Source organism: Puma concolor, chromosome D3 (assembly GCF_028749965.1).
Source record: "Puma concolor isolate L17-30 chromosome D3, mPumCon1.1.hap2, whole genome shotgun sequence".
NCBI lineage: Eukaryota > Metazoa > Chordata > Mammalia > Carnivora > Felidae > Puma > Puma concolor.
Genome location: NC_141678.1, coordinates 71,705,529 through 71,728,957, shown reverse-complemented (window position 1 = coordinate 71,728,957; position 23,429 = coordinate 71,705,529). Strand labels below are relative to the sequence as shown.

Sequence of the window (23,429 nt, the reverse complement as noted above, 5' to 3'; positions counted from 1 at the left end):
AAGACATAATGCTGTGAAGACTACAAAACAATGATGAAAGAAACTGAAGATAACACAAATAAATGGAAAGATATCCCATGCTCATGTATGGGAGTAACAAATATTGTTAAAATGTCTATACTACCCAAAGTAATCTACAGATTTAAGGAAATTCTTACAAAATACCAACATTTTGCACAGAACTAAAACAAATAATCCTAAATCTTCTATGGAAACATAAAAGATCCCACTAGCTAAAGCAATTTGGGGAAAGAAGAACAAAGCTCAAAGTACCACAATCCCAGATTTAAAGATTTACTACAAAGCTGTAGTAATCAAAATAGTAGGGTACTGGCAAAACAAAACAAAACAAAGAACCAAATAAATCAATGAAACAGAAGAGAGAACCCAGAAATAAACCCACACCTATATGGTCAATTAATCTACGATGAAGGAGGCAGGAATATAAAATGGGGGAAAATGGGGAAAAAATGGGGGCACCCGGGTGGGTCAGTTGGTTAAGTGATCGACTTTGGCTCAGGTCATGACTTCACGGTTTGTAGGTTCAGGGCTCTGTGCTGACAGCTCAGAGCCTGCAACCTGCTTTGAATTCTGTGTTCCCCTCTCTGCCCATCCCCTGCGTGTGTGCTCTCTCTCTCTCAAAAATAAACAAACATTTAAAAAAATTTTTAAAAATGGGGAAAAATGGTCTCTTCAACTAATGGTGCTGGGAAAACTGTACAACTACATGCAAAAGAATGAAACCGGATCACTTTTTAACACCATATCCAAAAATAAACTGTAAGTGGATTAAAAAGACCTAAATGTGAGACATGAAACCATAAAACTCCTAGAAGAAACATAGGCAGTTACTTCTTTGACATTAGCCGTAGAAACATTTTTCTAGATATCACTTTAGATAAGAGAAACAAACGCAAAGCTAAACTATTGGGACTACATCAAAACAAAAAGCTTTCGCACACCAAAAAAGCCATCGACAAAACAAAATGGCAACCTACTGAATGGGAGACTACATTTGAAAATGATATATCTAATCAGGGGTTAATACCCAAAATATTTAAAGAACTTATACAACTCAACACTCCCAAAATTTGATTAAAATATGGGCAGAGGACCTAAATAGACCTTTTCCCAAAGAAAACATATAGATGGCCAACAGACACATGATAAGATGCTCAACCATCGCTATCAGGGAAATGCAAATCAAAACCACAATGAGCTATCACCTCACACCTGTCTTATTGGCTAAATTCAAAAAGGGAGGAAATAACAAGTGTTGGAGAGGACACAAAAATAAAAAAATCTTTTCTTGGTGGGAATACAGATTAGTGCAGCCACTAATACTGTGGAAAACAGTATGGAGATTCCTAAAAGAAATTAAAAATATAATTACCATATGATCCAGTAATTCTACTACTGGGTATTTACCCAAAGAAAATGAAAACAGTAACTTGAAAAGAAATCTACACCCCTATGTTTACTGCAGCATTATGTGCGGTAGTCAAGATATGGAAGCAACCCAAGTGTCTATCAATAAATGAATGGATAAAAAAGAGGTGATATATATATATACAATGGAATATTGTTCAGCCATAAAAAAGAATGAAGTATTTTGCCATTTACAACAGTACAGATGAACCTAGAGTGTATAATGCTAAGTGAAGTAAGTCAGAGAATGACAACTACCATGATTTCCCTCACATATGGTACTTAAGAAAACAAATGAATAAAGAAAACAACAACAATGAAACAGACTCAAATACAGAGGAAAGGTGGGTAAAGGGGATAATGAGTACACTTAGTGGATGAGCACTGAGCAATGTGTACAATTTTTGGATCATTATATTGTACATACTAATATAACACTGTATGTTAGTTATACTTCAATAAAAACATAAAAAATCTCTTTAAATTGTTCTAATTAAGACAAATAAGTTGTCCATAAAGATCATAGACTAAAAACATTTATTCATGAAAATCTATTAAATCTTGCTAAGAACAGCTAGATCCTGTGACATATAAGCCATAGCCCACTCCCTCTCCCCATTCAACTCAGGACAGAAGCTCCACTCTGGATGGGTAGACAAGAAGGTAGGACTGTCATCCGTCAGCTCGCACTCAAGGGATACAGTGTTTTATTGTAGGAGGCAGCCATTAGAATTTCTCACCAGTGTCCCTCCAGCTACATGTTTCAGGCTAAGTTCCTGGCAAGTGTGGCAGAGAAGTCAGGGGCTCTTTTATCCACCTTTCCACCATTCATAAGACAGAATTTTTGCCACAGGTACAGAAAGAAAAAGAAATACTTAAGTCTCAATTTCCTTTATCCCAGTTCATTCATAGGGTAGAAGTTTCATCCCGTAAAGGTAAAACAAAAGGATTAGAAGCTAGTGTCCCCATTTAAGCACGTTCCTTTTAAAGCACAGATGTCTGAAGAAGTAGGCCACTGTCCTATCTCCCCCATCTGAATGTGTTCCCTTAGTTTGCTGTGTCCTTTTCTAGGTGTGTGATCAGACTGTTAAGAATACTCCAACTTGCAAAAGCAAAGTCATGGGATGTGGTTACTAAAAAGACTGACAGTATTATTTTGAATGTAAGCGTAGTGAGGCTTCATGGAATCTGAAGTTGGGAATCAGAAAGTTAGGGACTCACTCAGGGGTATCACTTTCCATCTCTTACACTTGTTACTGACCAGGTCTTGCCCCACCTCCCTGTTTGCTAGGCTCCCCTCTCTGCAGGCCCAAATCATCCACTTGCACATTTCCTGCTCTTTCATAGTTCACATGGGATTGACTTGACTGCAATTGTTCTTTCAGCTCAGGAAATTTACTAACTACCTTCTCTTTGTCTCTTAGTTGAAACTTTAGAGAAACAATTGCAGTGGCTTAGTCCAACTTATAGACTGATTCCTCTAGATGTCTGTAAGCTGGAATTGTCTCCTGTGAAAAAGAAATTCATGTATGACTGCCCTAGCAGAAGTGGCAAGTATGGGCAGCTGGATTTAAAGAGGACACAGGTGTGTGTTGTCAAAAATTCAAAAACAATAAAGATTAAAACCATGACAGTGAAATAGTGTTTAGTAAGTTACTATGCACAAAAGAACATATCATAAACTGGGAGTCTTCAATCCAAAATTGATGCTCAGCCTGCATGCACCCAAACAAGTCATCCCAAGGCAGGACTAATGCAATGCATCCTGGGACTTCACTGGCCTGTGCCTCATCCAGGTGCCATGCAAAGAAAACTCCAGTGTGGCACACCCAGATCCCTTGCCCCATGCTTGCTCCAGTTCCAGCCACTCTACCAAGGCAGCCTCAGTGTAGCATGCCCAGGGACCCCATTATCCCATGCCCACTCCAGGTCTAGCTGTCTTCTAAGGCAGTCCCAGCATGGTACACCCCAGGATCTTCCTAGCCTGCATCTGCTGCAGTACCCTGCCAAGGAAGCCCTAGTATGGCGCACCAAGGGACATCTGGATCATGTCTTCTGTAGCTCCAGTTGTCTTGTCAAGGTAGCCCCCATACAGCAAGATCCAAGACCCTCGCACCAGTCTGCACCCTCTCCAGTCAGGTACATGCAGTCTACACAGGAAACGCTCCTACATAAGGCCACTCCTTCAAGACCAGGAGAGGTAGCTGTTCTACCTAATTCATAAAAACAAACAGAAAGCCAAACAAAATGAGAAGACAGAGGAATATGTTCTAAATGAAAGAACAAGATAAAACCCCAGAAAAAAAATCTTATGAAAAAGGGATAAGTAATTTACCTGATAAAGAGTTCATCGTAATGATAATAAAGATGTCCACTGAACTCAGGAGAAGGATGGTGGAACCATGAGTGAAAATCCCCACAAAAAATTAAAATATATAACAAAGAACCAACCAAGTGCTGAGGAATACAAAAACTGAAAAGAAAAATACACCAGAGGGAATCAATAGCAGATGATACAGAAAAAAATGGACCAGCAACTTGTTAGAAGAGTAGAAATCACCCAATCAGAACAACAAAAAGAAACAAAATAAGTTTTAAAAATGAGGATGGGGTGTCTGGGTGACGCTTTCAGTTGAATGTCTGGCTCTTGATTTAGCATCAGGTCATGATCCCAGGGTCATGAGATTCAGCTCTGTGTCAGGCTCCCTGCTGAGCATGGAGCCCTCTTGAGAGTCTCTCTCTCTCTCCCTCTGCCTCTCTCCCCAACTTATGTGCTCTCTCTCTCCCTAAAATAAAATTGTTTTAAAAGATTTAAAAGTGAGGATAATTTAAGGGACCTCTGGGACAAAATGAAATTTCTTATATTCACATTTCTAAGGGTCCCAGAAGAAGAAAAGAGAGAAAGGGCGAAATAGTTACTAAAGAAACCATTGCTGAAAAATTCCCTAACCTGGGGAAGGAAACAGATACCAGGTCAGGAAGCATAGAGTCCCAAAGAAAATGAACACAGAGATCTAAACCAAGACATAATCATAAGATGGCTAAAGATAAACAAAGAATATTAATCAAATAGTCACATGGGAAATTCTTTAGAATCATCTGATATTTCAGCAGAAACTTTTCAAGCTAGAAGAGCAGCAGGATTTAGGTAAAGTGCTGAAAGAGAAAAACTTTCAACGAAGAAAATCTACCCAGTAAGGCTATCATTCAAAATTCAAGGAGAAAGATTTTCCCAGACAAGCGAACTAAATGAGTCATCACCTCCAAGCCAGCCTCATAAAAAAGTGTTAAAGGGTATTCTGTAAGAGAAACAGAAAAGGTCATAGCTAGAAATTTTTTAAAAAGTCTATGAAATCTATATAAGGAAAATTTCTTACCATATAGGCAAATATATAATAAAGGCAGTGGGTCAGCCACTTCAAGATGCTAGTATGAAGGGTAAAGACAAAAACAGTAAAGGTAACTATAGCTAAAATAAGTAGTAAGGGATACATAACATAAAAACGATGTCAAATATGACATCAGAAACATAAAATGTGGTAAAGGAGAAGTAAAACTGTAATGCTTTTAGAATGCATTCAGACTTAAACAACTATCTAGATTAAAATAGATTGACATATACATATATATGTATATATCAATAACATAAATGATATATATGTGTGTGTATATATATATGTATATATATATATACACACATATATATATACACACACACATATGTATGTCAATGTATATAAACCTCATGGTAACCCCAAGAAAAAAAACTTCAATACATACACAAAAAATAATGTGAAAGGAACCCAAACATAACACTACAGAAAACCATCAAATCATAAAGGAAGAGACCAAGAGAAGAAAGGAACAGAGAAAAACTATCAAACAACCAGAAAATAATTAAAATGGCAATAAGTACATTTCTATCAATAATTACTTTAAATGAAAATGAACGAAATGCTCCAATCAAAAGGTACAGGGTGGCTGAATGGATTTAAAAAACAAAACCCATGCGTATGATGCCTAGAAGACATTCACTTCAGATCTAAAGACACAGAGTGAATGTGAAGGAATGGAAAAATGTATTATTATATATAATAAAAATAATATTATATTCCATGCATATAAAATGAAAAGAAAGCTGGAGTAGCAGTACTCACATAAGAAAAAATATATTTTAAAACCATAATTATAACAAAAGACAAAGAAGGGAATTACATAATGATAATGGGATCAATCCAAGAAGACGATACAATACTCATAAATATTTATGCACCCATCACAAGAACACCTAAATATAAAAAACAAATATTAACAAACATAAAGGGAGAAATTGACAGTAAAACAATTATAGTAAGGGACTTTGCTACTCCATTTACATCAATGAATAGATCATCTAGACAGAAAATCAATAAGGAAATACTGGCCTTAAATGACATGTTAGATCAGATGTACTTAATAGACAGATACAGAATACTCATCCAAAAACTGCAGAATACACATTCTCTTCAGGTGCACATACATGAACATTCTCCAAAATAGATCACGTTAGGCTACAAAACAATTCTCAGTAAATTCAAGAAGAATGAAATAATATGACACATTTTCTCCAACCACAAAACTATGAAACTAGAAATCAATTACAGTAAGACAACACACAAATATACGGCAAATGAAGAACATGCTACAAAACCACCAGTAGGTCAAATAGAAATCAAAGAAGAAACGAATGAAAATGGAACACTTTACAAAATCTGTGCAGCAAAAGCAGTTCTAAGAGAGAAGTTCACAATGATACAGGCCTAACTCAAAACACTAGAAAAATCCCAAATAAATGATCTAATGTGACTTCTAAAGGAACTAAAACAAAGCCCAAAATTAGTAGAAAAAGGAAATGATAAAAATCAGAATGGAAATAAATGAAACAGAATAAAAACGATGAATGAAACTGAGGGGAGGAGCCAAGATGGAGGAACAGGATGGAAGTTTTTTGTGTGTCTCCTGTCCATGAAATACAGCCAGACCAACACTAAATCATCCTGCACACCTAGAAAACTGATTGGAGGATTAACACAACAATCTGCACAACCTGAACCACAGAATTTAGCAGGTACGTGGCACAGAGATGTGAACTTGGGGAGCGAGAAGCCTCAGCGGGCAGGGAGTTGCTTTTGTGGGCGGAGAGAGGACAGAGACAGTGGGGGGAGGGGGGAGAATACGGAAAAGCAGCCCTCCCCAAAAGCAGCTAGAGGGAAAGTAGAAAATTGGAAACAGCCACAGGGACTAAACTAAAAAGGGAGAATGGAGAATGGAGAAAGGAGAAAGGAGAAAGGAGAAAGGAGAAAGGAGAAAGGAGAAAGGAGAAAGGAGAAAGGAGAAGGAGAGGGTTTAAATTTCATTAAGACCGTAAAGAAGGGGAGAGCAAAGTCTGCAACTCTGCAGCTTGATACCTGGCGGTGCTCTGGTGGGAAGGGCGAATCCCCAGGAGCAGAGTGGGGTCCAGGAGGTTCTCGAGCCACATGCGGAAAAACGGTTCCACTGCTGGAAGGACATTTGGTAGAGACTATTGAAGCCACCTGGTCTGAGCAGACCCGAGAATAGCCACATTCTCTGGCGCTGGAACAAGGTCATTAAGGGTGGAGTCTGATGTCAAATGTGTGTTGTGATTTTCCATAATCCCTGAAAAGTTGCTGCTACACTATCTTGCAAACTTCTTCTGGGGTGGGCTGGCACCTGGCCACAGTCTCAGGGCACTGGCAGCAGCAGGGTCCAGCAAACGTTCCTCGGCGCAGCCAACATTTGGCCATTGCTTGGTGAGACCCTCCCGCAGAGGGGCAGAACAGGTCAAAGCCGCAGTCCTTCAGAAGGAAGGGGCTGGGGAAAACAAGACTCTGAGACAAGACTCAGGAGGGAGGTATTACCTGGGGCTTGGCCACGGACAGTGAAAAAGCGGGGAGCGGACGAAAGCTGAAGATAGGACGGGTGCGCGATTGCTGATCGGGGAGAACAGAGTTCTGATACTAGAGACTGAGTACCTGGGTGACACCATTTTCACCACTCCTGCGCATGCGCATAGGCACCTACAAGCGCAACACCACTCCACCCCAGTAGGCTAGCAGTGCCAGGTAGTGCAGAATGGAGCCATTACACTGAGCCCCACCCAACTGGGCCAACTTCGCTCTTCAAGAACACAAGTCTCACTGCCGGCTTAGTTTATGGACTATAAAGCACTACAAAGACTGACTTGTAGGGGAAAATGAAGTAATTTCAGTCCTATTTCAATCTGTTAGCAGGTCCATCTATTCAATTTTCTTTCTTTTCTTTTTTTTTTCTCTTTTTCACTTTTTTCTTGAATACAGAAAGAGAAAAAATTCATTTTTATTTTCAATTTTTATTAAAAATATTTTTCTTTAATTTTTTACATATTTTTTTACTTTTGTGTAAATTTTTTCAAATTCTATTTTACTTCCATCATTTTATTTTAGTCTACTTCAATGTATTTCCTTTTTCAAATTTTCAAATGATTTTTTTCCTTTTATTTTTTCTTTTTCATTTCTTTTCTTTTTCTTGAATGCAGAAACAGAAAAATTTCATTTTTACTTTCAATTTCTATTAAAAATATTTTTCTTGAGACTGCTGAGCCCCCGTCCGTCCGTCCGCCACCACCCACTCCAGACACAGAACATCCAGTCATGGATAAAAATGAGCTGGTGCAGACGGCCAAGCTGGCCAAGCAGGCTGAGCGATATGATGACATGGCATCCTGCATGAAGTCTGTAATTGAGCAAGGAGCTGAATTATCCAATGAGAGGAATCTTCTCTCAGTTGCTTATAAAAATGTTGTAGGAGCCCGCAGGTCATCCTGGAAGGTCATCTTAAGTATTGAGCAAAAGACGGAAGGTGATGAGAAAAAACAGCAGATGGCTCGAGAATACAGAGAGAAAACTGAGACGGAGCTCAGAAACATCTGCAATGACGTACTGTCTCCTTTGGAAAAGTTTTTGATCCCCAATGCTTCACAAGCAGAGAGCAAAGTCTTCTTTTGAAAATGATAGGAAACTACTATTGTTACTTGGCTGAGGTTGCTGCTGGTGATGACAAGAAAGGGATTGTGGATCAGTCACAACAAGCATACCAAGAAGCTTTTGAGATCAGCAAAAAGGAAATGCAACCAACACACCCTATCAGTTTGGTCTGGCCCTTAACTTCTCTGTGTTCTACTATGAGATTCTGAACTCCCCGGAGAAAGCCTGCTCTCTTGCAAAGACAGCTTTTGATGAAGCCATTGCTGAACTCGATACATTAAGTGAAGAGTCCTACAAAGACAGCACGCTAATAATGCAATTACTGAGAGACAACTTGACATTGTGGACATCGGATAGCCAAGGAGATGAAGCTGAAGCAGAAGGAGGGGAAAATTAACCGGCCTTCCAACTTTTGTCTGCCTCATTCTAAAATTTACACAGCAGACCATTTGTCATCCATGCTGTCCCACAAATAGTTTTTTGTTTACGATTTATAACAGGTTTATGTTACTTCTATTTGAATTTCTATATTTCCCATGTGGTTTTTATGTTTAATATTAGGGGAGTAGAGCAAGTTAACATTTAGGGAGTTATCTGTTTTCATCTTGAGGTGGCCAATATGGGGATGTGGAATTTTTATACTAGTATAAACATTTGGCATAGTACTTTTGGTACATTGTGGATTCACAAGGGCCAGTGTTAAAACTGCTTCCATGTCTAAGCAAAGAAAACTGCCTACATATTGGTTTGTCCTGGTGGGGAATAAAAGGGATAATTGGTCCCAGAAAAAAATATATTTTTTATTTTTTTCTACTATACTTTTGTGTAAATTTTTTCAAATTCTATTTTACTCCCATCATCTCATTTTAGTCTACTTCAGTGTATTCATTTTTTTCAAATTCTCAAACGATTTCCTTTTTTTCCCATTTTTTCTCTAATCTGTCAAACCATTTTCAACACCCAGACCAAAACACGCCTAGGATCTAGCACAATTTTTTCAATTTGTGTGTGTTTAATTTTTTAATTTTAATATTTTTTAATTTTAATTTTTCTACCTCATTAATTCCTTTTCTCCCTTAACAATGACAAAATGAAGGAATTCACCCCAAAAGAAAGAGCATGAAGAAACGACATCCAGGGATTTAACCAACACAGATACAAGCAAGATGTCTGAACCAGAATTTAGAACCACGATAATAAGAATACTAGTTGGAGTAAAAAATAGATTAGAATCCCTTTATGCAGAGATAAAAGAAGTAAAAACTAGTCAGAATGAAATAAAAAATGCTATAACTGAGCTGCAATCATGGGTGGATGCCGCGGCGGCAAGGATGGATGAGGCAGAACAGAGAATCAGTGATATAGAGGACAAACTTATAGAGAATAATGAAGCAGAAAAAAAAGAGGGAGATTAAGGCAAAAGAGAACGATTTAAGAATTAGAGAAATCAGTGACTCATTAAAAAGGAACAACATTAGAATCATAGGGGTCCCAGAGGAGGAAGAGAGAGAAATAGGGGTAGAAAGTTTATGTGAGCAAATCATAGCAGAAAACTGTCCTAACCTGGGGAAAAACACAAACATCGAAATCCAGGAAGCACAGAGGACCCCTATTAGATTCAACAAAAACCGACCATCAACAAGGCATATCATAGTCAGATTCACAAAATACTCAGGCAAGGAGGGAATCATGAAAGCAGCAAGGGGAAAAAAAGTCCCTAACCTACAAGGGAAGACAGATTAGGTTTGCCGCAGACCTATCCACATAAACTTGGCAGGCCAGAAAGGAGTGGCAGGATATATTCAATGTGCTGAATCAGAAAAATATGCAGTCAAGAATTCTGTATCCAGCAAGGTTGTCATTCAAAATACAAGGAGAGATAAAAACTTTCACAGACAAAAATTAAAGGAGTTTGTGACCACTAAACCAACCCTACAAGAAATTTTAAGGGGGACTCTCTGAGGGGAGAAAAGATAAAAATACAAATACATACATACATACATACATACATACATACATACATACATACCAAAAGCAACAAAGATTAGAAAGGACCAGAGAACACTACCAGAAACTCCAACTCTACAAGCATCATAATGGCAATAAATTCATATCTTTCAGTACTCACTCTAAATGTCAATGGACTCAATGCTCCAATCAAAAGACATAGGGTAACAGAATGGATAAGAAAACAACATCCATCTATATGCTGTTTACAAGACACCCACTTTATACCTAAAGACACCTTCAGATTGAAAACAAGGGGATGGAGAACCATCTATCATGCTAATGGTCAACAAAAGAAAGCCAGAGTAGCCATACTTATATTAGACAATCTAGACTTTAAAATAAAGACTGTCTCAAGAGATGCAGAAGAGCATTATATCATAATTAAGGGGTCTATCCACCAAGAAGACCTAACAGTTGTAAACATTTATGTGCCAATTGTGAAAACACCCAAATATATAAATCAATTAATCATAAAGAAACTCATTGATAGTAATACCATAATAGTAGGAGATTTCAGCACCCCACTCACAGCAACAGACACATCATCTAATCAAAAATAAACAAGGAAACAATGGCTTTGAATGACACACTGGACCAGATGGACTTAACAGATATATTCAGACATTTCATCCTAAAGCAGAAGAATATACATTCTTCTCCAGTACACATAGAACATTCTCCAGAATAGACCATATAGTGGGACACAAATCAGCCCTAAGTACAAAAAGATCGAGATCATACTGTGCATATTTTAGACCATGATGCTATGAAACTTGAAATCAACCAGAAGAAAAAAAATTGGAAAGGTAAATACTTGGAGACTGAAGAACATCCTACTAAATAATGAATGGGCTAACCAAGAAGTTAAAGAGGAAATTAAAAAGTATATGGAAGTCAATGAAAATGATAACATCACAACCCAAAACCTCTGGGATGCAGCAAAGGTGGTCATAAGAGGAAAGTCTATAGCAATTCAGGCCTTCCCAAAGAAGGAAGAAAGATCTCAGATACACAACCTAACTTTATGCCTTAAAGAGCTGGAAAAAGAACAGCAAATAAACCCAAAACCAGCATAAGACAGGAAATAATAAAGATTAGAGTAGAAATTAATGCTATCAAAACCAAAAAAAAACAGTAGAACAATTAAACCAGAAGCTGGTTCTTTGAAAGAATTAACAAAATTGATAAACCACTAGTCAGTTTGATCAAGAAGAAAAAGGAAAGGACCCAAGTAAGTAAAATCAAGAATGAAAGAGGAGAGATCACAACCAACACAGAAATAAAAATAATAATAAGAGAATTTTAGGGGCGCCTGGGTGGCGCAGTCGGTTAAGCGTCCGACTTCAGCCAGGTCACGATCTCGCGGTCCGTGAGTTCGAGCCCCGCGTCAGGCTCTGGGCTGATGGCTCAGAGCCTGGAGCCTGTTTCCGATTCTGTGTCTCCCTCTCTCTCTGCCCCTCCCCCGTTCATGCTCTGTCTCTCTCTGTCCCAAAAATAAACGTTGGAAAAAAAAAAAAATTAAAAAAAAAAAAATAAAAAAAATAATAAGAGAATTTTATAAGCAATTATATGCCAATACAATGGGCAATCTGGAAGAAATGGAAAAATTCCTAGAAACATACACACTACCAAAACTGAAACTGGAAGAAAGAGAAAATTTGAAGAGACCCATAACCAGTAAGGAAATCAAATTAGTCATCAAAAATATCCCAAAAAACAAGAGTCCAGGGCCAGATGGCTTTCCAAGGGAATTCTACCAAACATTTAAGGAAAAGTTAACACCTGTTCTCTTCAAGGTGTTATCAAAAATAGAAATGGAAGGAAAACTCCCTAACTCTTTCTATGAAGCCAGCAATACCTAGATTCCAAAACCAGACAAAGACCCCACTAAAAAGGAGAACTATAGACCAATTTCCCTGATGAACATGGATGCAAACATCCTCAACAAGATATTAGCCAACCAGATCCAACAATACATTAAAAAAATTATTCACCACGACCAAGTGGGATTTATACCTGGGATGCAGGGCTGGTTCAATATCTGCAAAACAATTAGCATGATTCATCACATCAATAATAGAAAGGACAAGAACCATATGATCCTCTCAATATATTCAGAGAAAGAATTTGACAAAATACAGCATCCTTTCTTGATAAAAACCCTCAAGAAAGTAGGGATAGAAGGATCATATCTCAAGATCATAAAAGCCATCTATATGGAAAACCCAAAAGATTCCACCAAAAAACTGCTAGAAATGATTCACGAATTTAGCAAAGTTTCACGATATAAAATCAAGGCACAGCCATAAGTTGTATTCCTATATACCAACAATGAAGCCACAGAAAGAGAAATCAAGGAATCGATCCCATTTACAGTTGAACCAAAAACCATAAAGTACCTAGGAATAAATCTAACCAAAGAGGTGAAAAATCTATACACTGAAAACTATAGAAAGCTTATTAAAGAAATTGAATAAGACCCAAAAAAAAAAATGGAAAAAGATTCCATGCTTCTGGATAGGAAGAACAAATATGGTTAAAATGTCGATACTACCCAAAGCAATCTACACATTCAATGCAATCCCTATCAAAATAACACCAGCATTCTTCACAGAGCTAGAACAAATAATCCTAAAATTTGAATGGGACCAGAAAAGACCCTGAATAGCCAAAGTAATCTTGAAAAAGAAAACCAAAGCAGGAGGCATCACAATCCCAGATTTCAAGCTATACTACAAAGCTGTAATCATCAAGACAGTATGGTACTGGCACAAGAACAGACACTCAGATCCATGGAACAGAATAGAGAACCCAGAAATGGACCCACAAACATATGGCCAACTAATCTTTGACAAAGCAGGAAAGAATATCTAATGGAATAAAGACAGTCTCTTCAGCCAGTGGTGCTGGGAAAACTGGACAGCAACATGCAGAAGAATGAACCTGGACCACTTTCTTACACCATACACAAAAATAAACTCAAAATGGATGAAAGACCTCAATGTAAGACAGGAAGCCACCACAATCCTCAAGGAGAAAGCAGGCAAAAACCTCTTCGATCTTGGCCACAGCAACTTCTTACTCAACACGTCTCCAGAGGCAAGGGAAACAAAAGCAAAAATGAACTACTGGGACCTCATTAAAACAAAAACCTTCTGCACAGTAAAAGAAATAATCAGCAAAACTAAAAGGCAGCCAACGTAATGGGAGAAGATATTTGCAAATGACATATCAGATAAAGGGTTAGTATCCAAAATCTATAAAGAACTTATCAAACTCAACACCCAAAAAACAATCCAGTGAAGAAATGGACAAAAGACATGAATAGACACTTCTCCAAAGAAGACATCCAGATAGCCAACCAACACATGAAAAAATGCTCAAAATCACTCATCATCAAATCAAAACCACAATGAGATACCACCTCACACCTATCAGAGTGACTAATATTAACTCAGGCAACAACAGATGTTGGAGAGGATGCAGAGAAAGAGGATCTCTTTTGCATTGTTGGTGGGAATGAAAGCTGGGGCAGCCACTCTGGAAAACAGTATGGAGTTCCCTCAAAAAACTAAAAATAGAACTACCCTGTGACCCAGCAATTGCACTGCTAGGCATTTATCCAAGGGATACAAGTGTGCTGTTTCGAAGGGACACATGCACCCCCATGTTTATAGCAGCGCTATCAACAATAGTCAAAGTATGGAAAGAGCCCAAATGTCCATTGATGGATGAATGGATAAAGAAGCTATGGTGTGTGTGTGTGTACACACACACACACACACACACACACACACACTGGAGTATTACTCGACAATCAAAAAGAATGAAATCTTGCCATTTGCAACCATGTGGATGGAACTGGAGGGTATTATGCTAAGTGAAATTAGTCAGAGAAAGACAAAAATCATATGACTTCACTCATATGAGGACTTTAAGAGACAAAACAGATGAACATAAGGGAAGGAAAACAAAAATAATTTAAAAACCGGGAGGCGGACAAAACAGAAGAGACTCATAAATATGGAGAACAAACTGAGGGTTACTGGAGGGGTTGTGGGTGGGGGAATGGGCTAAATGGGGAAGGGGCACTAAGGAATCTACTCCTGAAATCACTGTTGCACTATATGCTAATTAATTTGGATGTATATTTTAAAAAATAAAAAATTAAATTAAAAAAAAAGAAGTTGATAGCTGGTTCCCTGGAAAGATAAAACTGATAAACCTCTCACAAGAATCATCAAGAGAAAAAGGGAGAGGACCTAAATCAGAGATGAAACAAAATAGATAAAATCAGAAATGCAAAAGTTTCAACCGACACCACAAAAATACAAAGGATCATGAGACTACTGAAAACACTAATTTTCAAAACCTAGAAGATATGGATAAATTCCTAGAAACACACCACCTTCCAAGACTGAATCATAAAGAACTAGAAAATCTGAATAGATGATTAAAAGTAATAAAATGGAAAATTAAAAAACTTACCCACAGCAGAAGTCCAGGTCAGACAGCCTCACAGCTGCATTCAACCAAGGATCTAAACAAGTGTTAGTTCCCAACCTTCTTAAATTTACTCAAAAAAGTTGAAGAGGAATAAATGCTGTTTTCAAATTCATTTTATGAGATCAGTATACCCTGATACCAAAACTAGACAAAGACACCACAAAAAGAATAAAATTACAGGCCAATATCCCTAATGACTATAGATGCAAAAATCCTCAACAAACATTAGCAAACTGAATCCAAAAATACATTATAAAGGTCATATACCATGAACAAGTGGGATTTATTCCAGGGATGCAATGATGGTTAAATACCACCAAATCAATCAGCTTAACACACATTAACCAAAATGAAGGATAAAAATCATATGATTATCTCAATAGATTCAGAAAAAGCAGTTGACAAGTTTAACATCCATCTATGATTTAAAAAAAATTCTCAACCAAGTGGATATAGGAGGAAAGTATCTCATTATAATATAGACCATTGATGAAAAAGCCACAGCTAAAATCGCAATTATGAAAAGCTGAAAGCTGTTCCTCTAAGATCAGAAACAAGACAAGAATGTCCACTCTTCCCACTTTTATTCAGCGTACTAGTAGAAGTCCCAGACACAGCACTTAGGAGAGAAAAATAAATAAATAAAGGCATCCAAATTAAAAAGGAAGACACAAAACTATCACTATAAGTGTTTGCGTGATCCTATATTCAAAAAAACTAAAATCACCACCAAAAAAATCCCTGAACAACTGTTAGAATAAATTCAGTAAAGTCACACAATACAAAATTAACATAGAGAAATCAGTTGTATTTCTATAAAGTAATAATGAGGATTCAAAAAAGAGAAATTAAAGTATTCCAATTTACAACTGCATCAAAAAGAATAAAATACTTAATGATAAATGTAATCAAGGGAGTGAAAGATCTGTACTCCAAAACTTTTAAGACACTGATGAAAGAAACTGCAGATAACATAAATAAATGGAAAGATATCCCTTATCCTTGGATAATAAGAATACTGTTGAAATGTCCAAAGCAATTTACAGATTTAGTAAAATCCCCATCAAGATATCATGACATTTTTCATAGAACTAAGATAAAGAATACTAAAAATGTTATGGAATCCCAAAGACCCTGGATAGCTAAAGCAATCTTAAGAAGACAAAAGCTGGAGGTATCATGCTGCCTGCTTTCAAACTATACCACAAAGCTACAATAAAGCATCATGGTACTGACAGACAAAAAAAGACACATGGATCAAAGGACAAGAATAGACAGCCCAGAAATAAATCCACCCATATAGCCAATTAGTCTATGACAAAGGGGGCCAGAATATACAATGGAAAACAAAAACAGTGTCTTAAATAAATAGTGCTGGAAAAACTAAGCAGCTACACTCAAAAGAATAAAACCACAGTCACATCAAAACCGCAGTGAACTATAACCTCACACCGATCAGATTGTTTACTATCAAAAAGACAAATAATAAAAAGTGTCGTTGATGATATGAAGCAAAGAGAACACTTGGAACACTATTTGTAGGAATGTAAATTGATACAGCCACTATGGATAACAGGATGGAGGTTCCTCAAAATATTTATTACAAATAGACCTACCATTTGATGCAGCATTCCGCTTCTGGATATTTATCCAAAGAAAGTGAAAATAGCAATTCAAAGAGATATATGCTTCCCTATGTTCACTGCAGCATTATTTACAATAGACGTAATACGGAAGCAATCTATATAACCACTGATGGATGAACGGATAAAAAAGGCATGTGTGCACACATATGTGCGCATGCGCGCGTGCGCGCACGCACGCACACACACACACACACACACACACACACAGGAATATTACTCAGCCATAAAAGAGTATGAAATCTTGGCATTTGTGATAGCATGTATGGATGGACCTAGAAAGTATTCTGCAAAGTGAAAAAAGTCAGACACACAAAGACAAATGCTGTATGATTTCACTTATATGCATAATCAAAAAACAAAACAGTCAAAGAAACAAAACTAAACAGAAACAGGCTCACAGATACAGGAAAAAAAAATAGTTGGCTACCAGAGGGAAAAAGTCTCAAAGGGTAGGCAAACTAGGTGGAGGGGTTTAAGTAGCACAAACTTCTAGTGATGAAATAAATACATCTTGAGGATATAATATACATCATGAAGAATATGGTCAATAATACTGTAGTACCTTTGTATGGTGACAGATGGTAACTAGTTTTATCATGGGGATCATTTCCTAATGTACAAAAATATCACATCACTATGATGTATGCCAAAAACAAATAGGATATTGGATATCTATTACATTTGAGTTAAAAAAAAACTGATATGAAACTCAGAAGCATGATGTTAAGAATAGCTTATAAAGTGAAAATGAGGAGGTTGTTTAACTTTTACAATGATTCTTTATTACAAAGGGGGTTCCAGATGGCAGGGAACTGGTTAAAAGTGATTCTCTTATACCATTTTAGAAAGATGACTTAAGTTTCTTATTTATGATTATCAGTAGCACTTACAAGAAATAATCTAAGTAAAGTTTTACTTATGTTTGTGAAATGTTTAGTTTTGCTTATGCAGTTTAAATGGTTTTGTCTGCTTGAGGGATTTTCAAGACTTGTGTTTATTTTAAGGCTCAGTGTCTGCTATACTGCCCTTTATTAAGTCATTGCCTTTCTTATCTACAATACTCATCTAAAATCTCCATGGAGGTGGCCTTGGTGGCTCAGTCAGTTAAACATCCAACTCCTGATTTTGGCTCAGGACATGATCTCTCTGAGTTCAAGCCCTGCATCAGACTCTGCACTGACAACACAGGGCCTGCTTGGGATACTCTCTCCCCCTCACAACTCTCTCAAAATAAATAAACTTTAAAACAAAATAAAATGAAATCTCTGTGGCTCCTTCTAGTTCAAAAAAGAATAGTCTACTTTTCAAGGGATACATGAATAGCTAGTAACGAAGACCTTTAAGTCTTGAGTTTCCTGCACACCCACTGAGATTTTTAATACATGACACAAAACAAACTTATTTTATAGGACATTTCCAGAAGTAGGTGATCTGTGCACTAGCACCAACTCCACACCCCCACCACACACGTTACCAGCATGACCTGGTAGCTTCTTTGTAACTTAGGAAGAAAGAGAACTTCATATTCTCTTGGTTCATTGTGAACGAACCTGGCTCTAGTCTAAGCACCTGACTTGAGGATTTCCCCAATTACATTTTGAAAGAAATCCCTACTTTGTTTTCCTACATGGAAATGCTTATGCAGATTTCAAATTTCTTAAAGGACTAAGCAATTCTAAAAAAAAAAACAAAACAAAAGAAGTCCATCTCTAAATATTCAACCTAATTCTTCTCTTCACACTGCAACAAATGTCAATCCTATAAATAGCACATAGGCAATAATGTAAGCAATTTGAACCCATAATTGGATGAATACATTTGAGGCCCAATGATGAAATTTGTTATCAAGTTGCAACTGTAGGTCTTCATTGCAAAATTTCCAACAGATGTCCTCACTAGGAGCTGACATGGGGGAGGCAGATACAGAGTTGAGGATGAATCAAAACAAAGTTAAAATGGATTTTGCCAATAAAATAAGCTGAGTTGCTGTACTCACAAGCATTTCAAGGCACAATGGCAAATCTATTCTTGCCCTCCCCAGATTCCCTGCCATTTATGACCTAAATTCTGGCACACTTGACTAAAGGGGGTGCAGAAACACATTTACTACAAACCTAAGGGATGCCCAATAAATCTCTTAAAAAATATTATATGATCTAATTTACAGCTTGATTATATTTCATTCAAAATCTTATTAGAGCCTCATACTCTTCTTTTTACCAAATTAGATTGTTAGTTCTTTATTTTAAAAAATTGGGCTGTATTTTCCTTCTGAATCTTATTGGAGTCCTTGATATATTACTAGCTAAATGAATAGTAGACACCCAATAAATGCTTATTCTTTTGAATCAAGTTGAACATATGGTCCTTCAGGTTCTGAAACAGCCATTTCAGTATTCCCTGGAGGTTAACTTCCATTTTCCTTAGTAAATGGAGCAGGAAAAAAAGAAAATTACATATATGAAAAGTCAGCAGGCTCACAGAACAATAGATAATAAAATACCAGAGGGTTGACGTTCCTTAGATATCATCTACTGCACTCACTTTGCAGAGGAAGAAACTGAGGAGTACAGCAGTGAGGCTCCATTGTCAAGCCACACAACTAATTATGACTTGAGCCCCTTTCTCTGCTCTCAGCATTCCAATTACTGCATCATTACTTAAAAAGACAAAAGAAAAGGAAAAAGAAAAAACCTGGATCTTGCTCTGGAGTCATTCCCCTGCAGTTTTCTCAACTCCTTGAGGACTAGTGATTTGCAGTGTCTTCAAAGTACTTTCTTCCAACAGGCCTTCAGAAAGACTTGAATGTCTCAATTCATTTGTCTCGCTTTTTCCATGATACCAAGCCATTCTCTGAATTCTGCCATCACAACTGCGCTTCCTATTTCATATGTGAAGCAGTGTAGTTCTTATTGTTTCTGCCTACCTAAACAAGCTTAAAAGTTAGGACACATTCCCAGTACTAATACTCACTAGGATGGATTCTCAGGATTAGTGAAAGGGTGAGTAATCCTGGAGAGTTCCTGCTTTAAAAGTTTCTCCTGCACTAGGGTGAGGATCAATCTAGGATCAGGTAAGTGTCATGGAAACCTCAAGCCTCTATCAACCAAATAGTAAGAGGCAAGGGCAGAAGACTTTCCATGAAAAAGGAAATGCATCTGGGGCACCTGGGTGGTTCAGTTGGTTAAGCGTCTGACTTTGCCTTGGGTCATGATCTCACAGTTTGTGAGATTCATCCACAGTTTGTGGATTCATCAGGCTCTATGCTGACAGCTCAGAGCTTGGAGCCTGCTTCAGATTCTGTATCTCCCTCTCTCTCTCTGCCCCTCCCCTGCTTGTGCTATCTCTCTTTCTTTCTCTCTCAAAAAAAACTTCTTAAAAAAAAATAAGGAAATACATTTGAACAGGAATAGGAAGAGGATAGAAATGGCAAACTTATTACATGCAAACTTGGCAACTTTCGTTTACCCAGATTGTTAGGTATTTCTGAAATGCTCATTTTCCATCACAGATTCTTTGCAAGGAAAACATTTCTAATGATAGCAGTTTGAGAGGTTCTGAGGAGGTAAGAGTTTTTAATGGTAATTGGTCCTTTCTCATCACTCTAATGTGTAATGGGATTCTTACACCATGTAACAACATTTTCCATCCAGGCTTGACACGGTAGTGTGGTGAGCATTAATTAAACCCTACCCTTGTGCTTCAATTAGTGGATCATGATGTTGGCTCATCAGAGGAACTATGTCTTTACAGAGCATTAAAGACTGTGGAAGTCCAAAGCATGCATGTTGATTGCACATTGTCTGGGGATCCCAGTTAGCCATCCTACCATGAAGAGACCCCACTCCTAAGTAAAGAAAAGTGGGATGTAGATTTTGAGAGCAGACAAATTGTTGATGGCAGAATAACAGACACCAAATGTAATGGAAGCTACAAAACCAGATTTGCAGAGATTTCATCTACAAGAAAAAGAAGGAAAAGGGAGAAGAGATTTCTCTTTGGTGGTATAACTTAATTTGGTCTCATAATACTGGCATTGATATCATTGTTAGTACTTTCTTCCTTCAAACTCAAGCAAAAGCAAGAGTATTTATTTAATATGTTCTAAAAAGGACATTTCACAGCCAGCTCTTAAAGTAGAATATGTTATAAATGAGGGGAATGATTGTCCTAAATGACAATAATCATTTTATCACAAGATCATCAGGGTGGAGTACTCTGAATCCATGTTGAATTTCCAATATAGCAAAGCTCTTCAATAATCTGTATTTAGGTCCACTGACCTGACTCAATAAATCTAACTCTTGTCTCAGTCACTGTTGGTATTTGATTCTGGAAAAAGCAGTGCCATAAGAACTTCAACACAGAAATGACTTACTTCTCAGCCTTAGGGTAAAAATAAACACAGCTGTCCCAGATCAATGGCATATCTAAATACGTACATGGGAAAGTTTTATCAGAATGCCATTTACAACAGTATCTGAAAGATCTCTTTTGAGGAAGTATTTCTGCTCACTTCCATAGCTCTAGATCAGTTCTATTCCCCAGGTGCTCCAGAACTTTGTGTTGAGCCTAGCCTCTGACTCAGCAGTCACCTTGGAAAAGTACCCAAACTATGAAATAGATCCATTACTCCTGATTTTTACCTCATTCTTTCCCTGAAATGACTACTCTGGGACTCAGTCTTCCCTAGTCATGAACTTTGATTATGCAGTTAATGTTGTTCTATTGCTAGTCTCCTCTTCCTCGTATCCAGTTCTAGGTATCCCCAAACAACATTGCTGCTCTCCTCCTCATAGGTTTCTCTGAGAATTACATTTCTTAATCTTTCCAGATGCACTCTATCTGCTGTTTGCATACCGAATAATTCAGAGGAATGTGATGATTAACAAATACTTGTTGAAGGAATGAACAAAATAACTGAATGAATGAATGAATGAATACCAAGAGCACTGGGTTGTGATTAGGAGACCTGGTTCAAGTCCTGACTTAACCACACTGTGGCTATAGGATCTTGAACTACAGTTAATTTTTTGAACCTCAGTGTCTTAGTCCATTCAGGCTGCTGTATCAAAATATGATTGACCAGGTGCTTAAAACAATAGACACTTATTCTCTATAGCCCTAGATCAAGGCACTGACAAATTCTGTTCTGAGTTTGCAGAGGGCTGCCTTCTCACTGTGTCAACACATGGTGAAGAAGGGAAACTCTGGTGCTTCTTCTTAAGAAATCCAATTCTCTTCTGTGGGCTCTACCCTCATGGCCTCACCTAAACGTAATCACCTCCCAATACCATATCACTGAGGCTTAGGGCTTCAAAATATAAATCTTGAGGAGGAGACACAAATACCCAGTCCATAACACTCATATTCCTTTTTTCTTTTAACAATAAAATGAGTATAAATACCTCCTCTACTTGTCTCACACTTGAGGTGAATCTGACCATATGTTTTTAAAACTATAAAGTACAACCAAAATATTCTATTGTTATTATTAGAGAACCTTACATATGAGCTTTCATTCAGTTAATATTCATTGAGTGCTTCCTGAGCAAACTTCTACAAAGCCAAAAACAAGCAGTGGCCTCAGCCTTCAAAAGGGTTTAGTCCACAGAAGAGACCAAGGGAAAATAAAAAATCACACTAAGTCATTTCTTGTCTAAAGGTGTCCCAGTCCTAGAGAAGTAAAGATATTTCCAGACAGAACAATTTGAAAAACAGAACCTGGAACCATTTGTCATTCTATTTGACACTGTTCCCTCTGTTTATAATATTCCCTTGTTCTCCATCCTCCACCCCCTTAATGCCTACATCTGCAAAAGTTTGACTTATTTTTTCACACCTAGCCCAGACATGATCTCTGAGGGTTTTGTGTCACAGTAACAGATTACATGGGGGTTGGAGACAGTGGTCAGCAAGGAGGCTATAAATGTGATTACTCAATGGCAGATAGCCTGATACCACAGGATGTAATATAACCAAATATAACCAAGACATTACCACCATGCAAATGGCAGAGAAGTGCAACATTCATTCATTAAAAAAAAAAGTTCAGACACTTTCCAGGTGCTGTATTAGACACAGGGAAACTTACATCTTATTGGAAAATGTCAGACTATGCACGTTAAACTAAAAAATATATTTGAAAAATATAGTGTCAGAATTATACCAAGTGGGAAATGAAAGTTATATTTTATATCTGGGACATGTGAACGTATTGTATAGGAAATTTCCGTCAATTTGGAATGCACTACTGAGGAGTTATTCAAAGGAACAAGATCGCAATCTAGTTCACAGCCATAAACAACCCATACCATAGCTGAATTACGATAGAGTCAATATGTACAACCTCTAATGCACGGGACACACTGCAGGGTTGCAGGGCTGGGGGTATAAAGACAAAGGCATACTCCATACCATCACAGAGCTTACACTGTAATGCAGCAAAGCCCAGATTTTAAATTTCAAAGACTAAAAAAAAAATCTTTAAATATTAACTGAGATCAGTATCATTCTATTCTATAGAATACTTTCAGGGGTGCCTGGGTGGCTCAGTCGGTTAATCATCTGACTTCAGCTCAGGTCATGATCTCATGGTCCGTGAGTTTGAGCCCCGCGTCGGGCTCTGTGCTGCCAGCTCAGAGCCTGGAGCCTGCTTCGGATTCTGTGTCTCCCTCTCTCTCTGCCCCTCCCCTGCTCATGCTCTGTCTCTTTCTGTCTCAAATAAAAACATTTTAAAAAATTAAAAAAAGAATACTTTCACATCAAAATTAGAGGAAAAGTATTATCAAAAAAAATTAATGAGTAAGCATGTTTA

General features: G+C 37.5%; 1 pseudogene; it reads left to right on the top strand.

Moving 5' to 3' along the window:
* Window positions 1-8,097: 8,097 nt before the first annotated feature.
* On the top strand, window positions 8,098-9,242 carry LOC112868255 (14-3-3 protein zeta/delta pseudogene; annotated as a pseudogene).
* The last annotated feature ends 14,187 nt before the right edge of the window (window positions 9,243-23,429 follow it).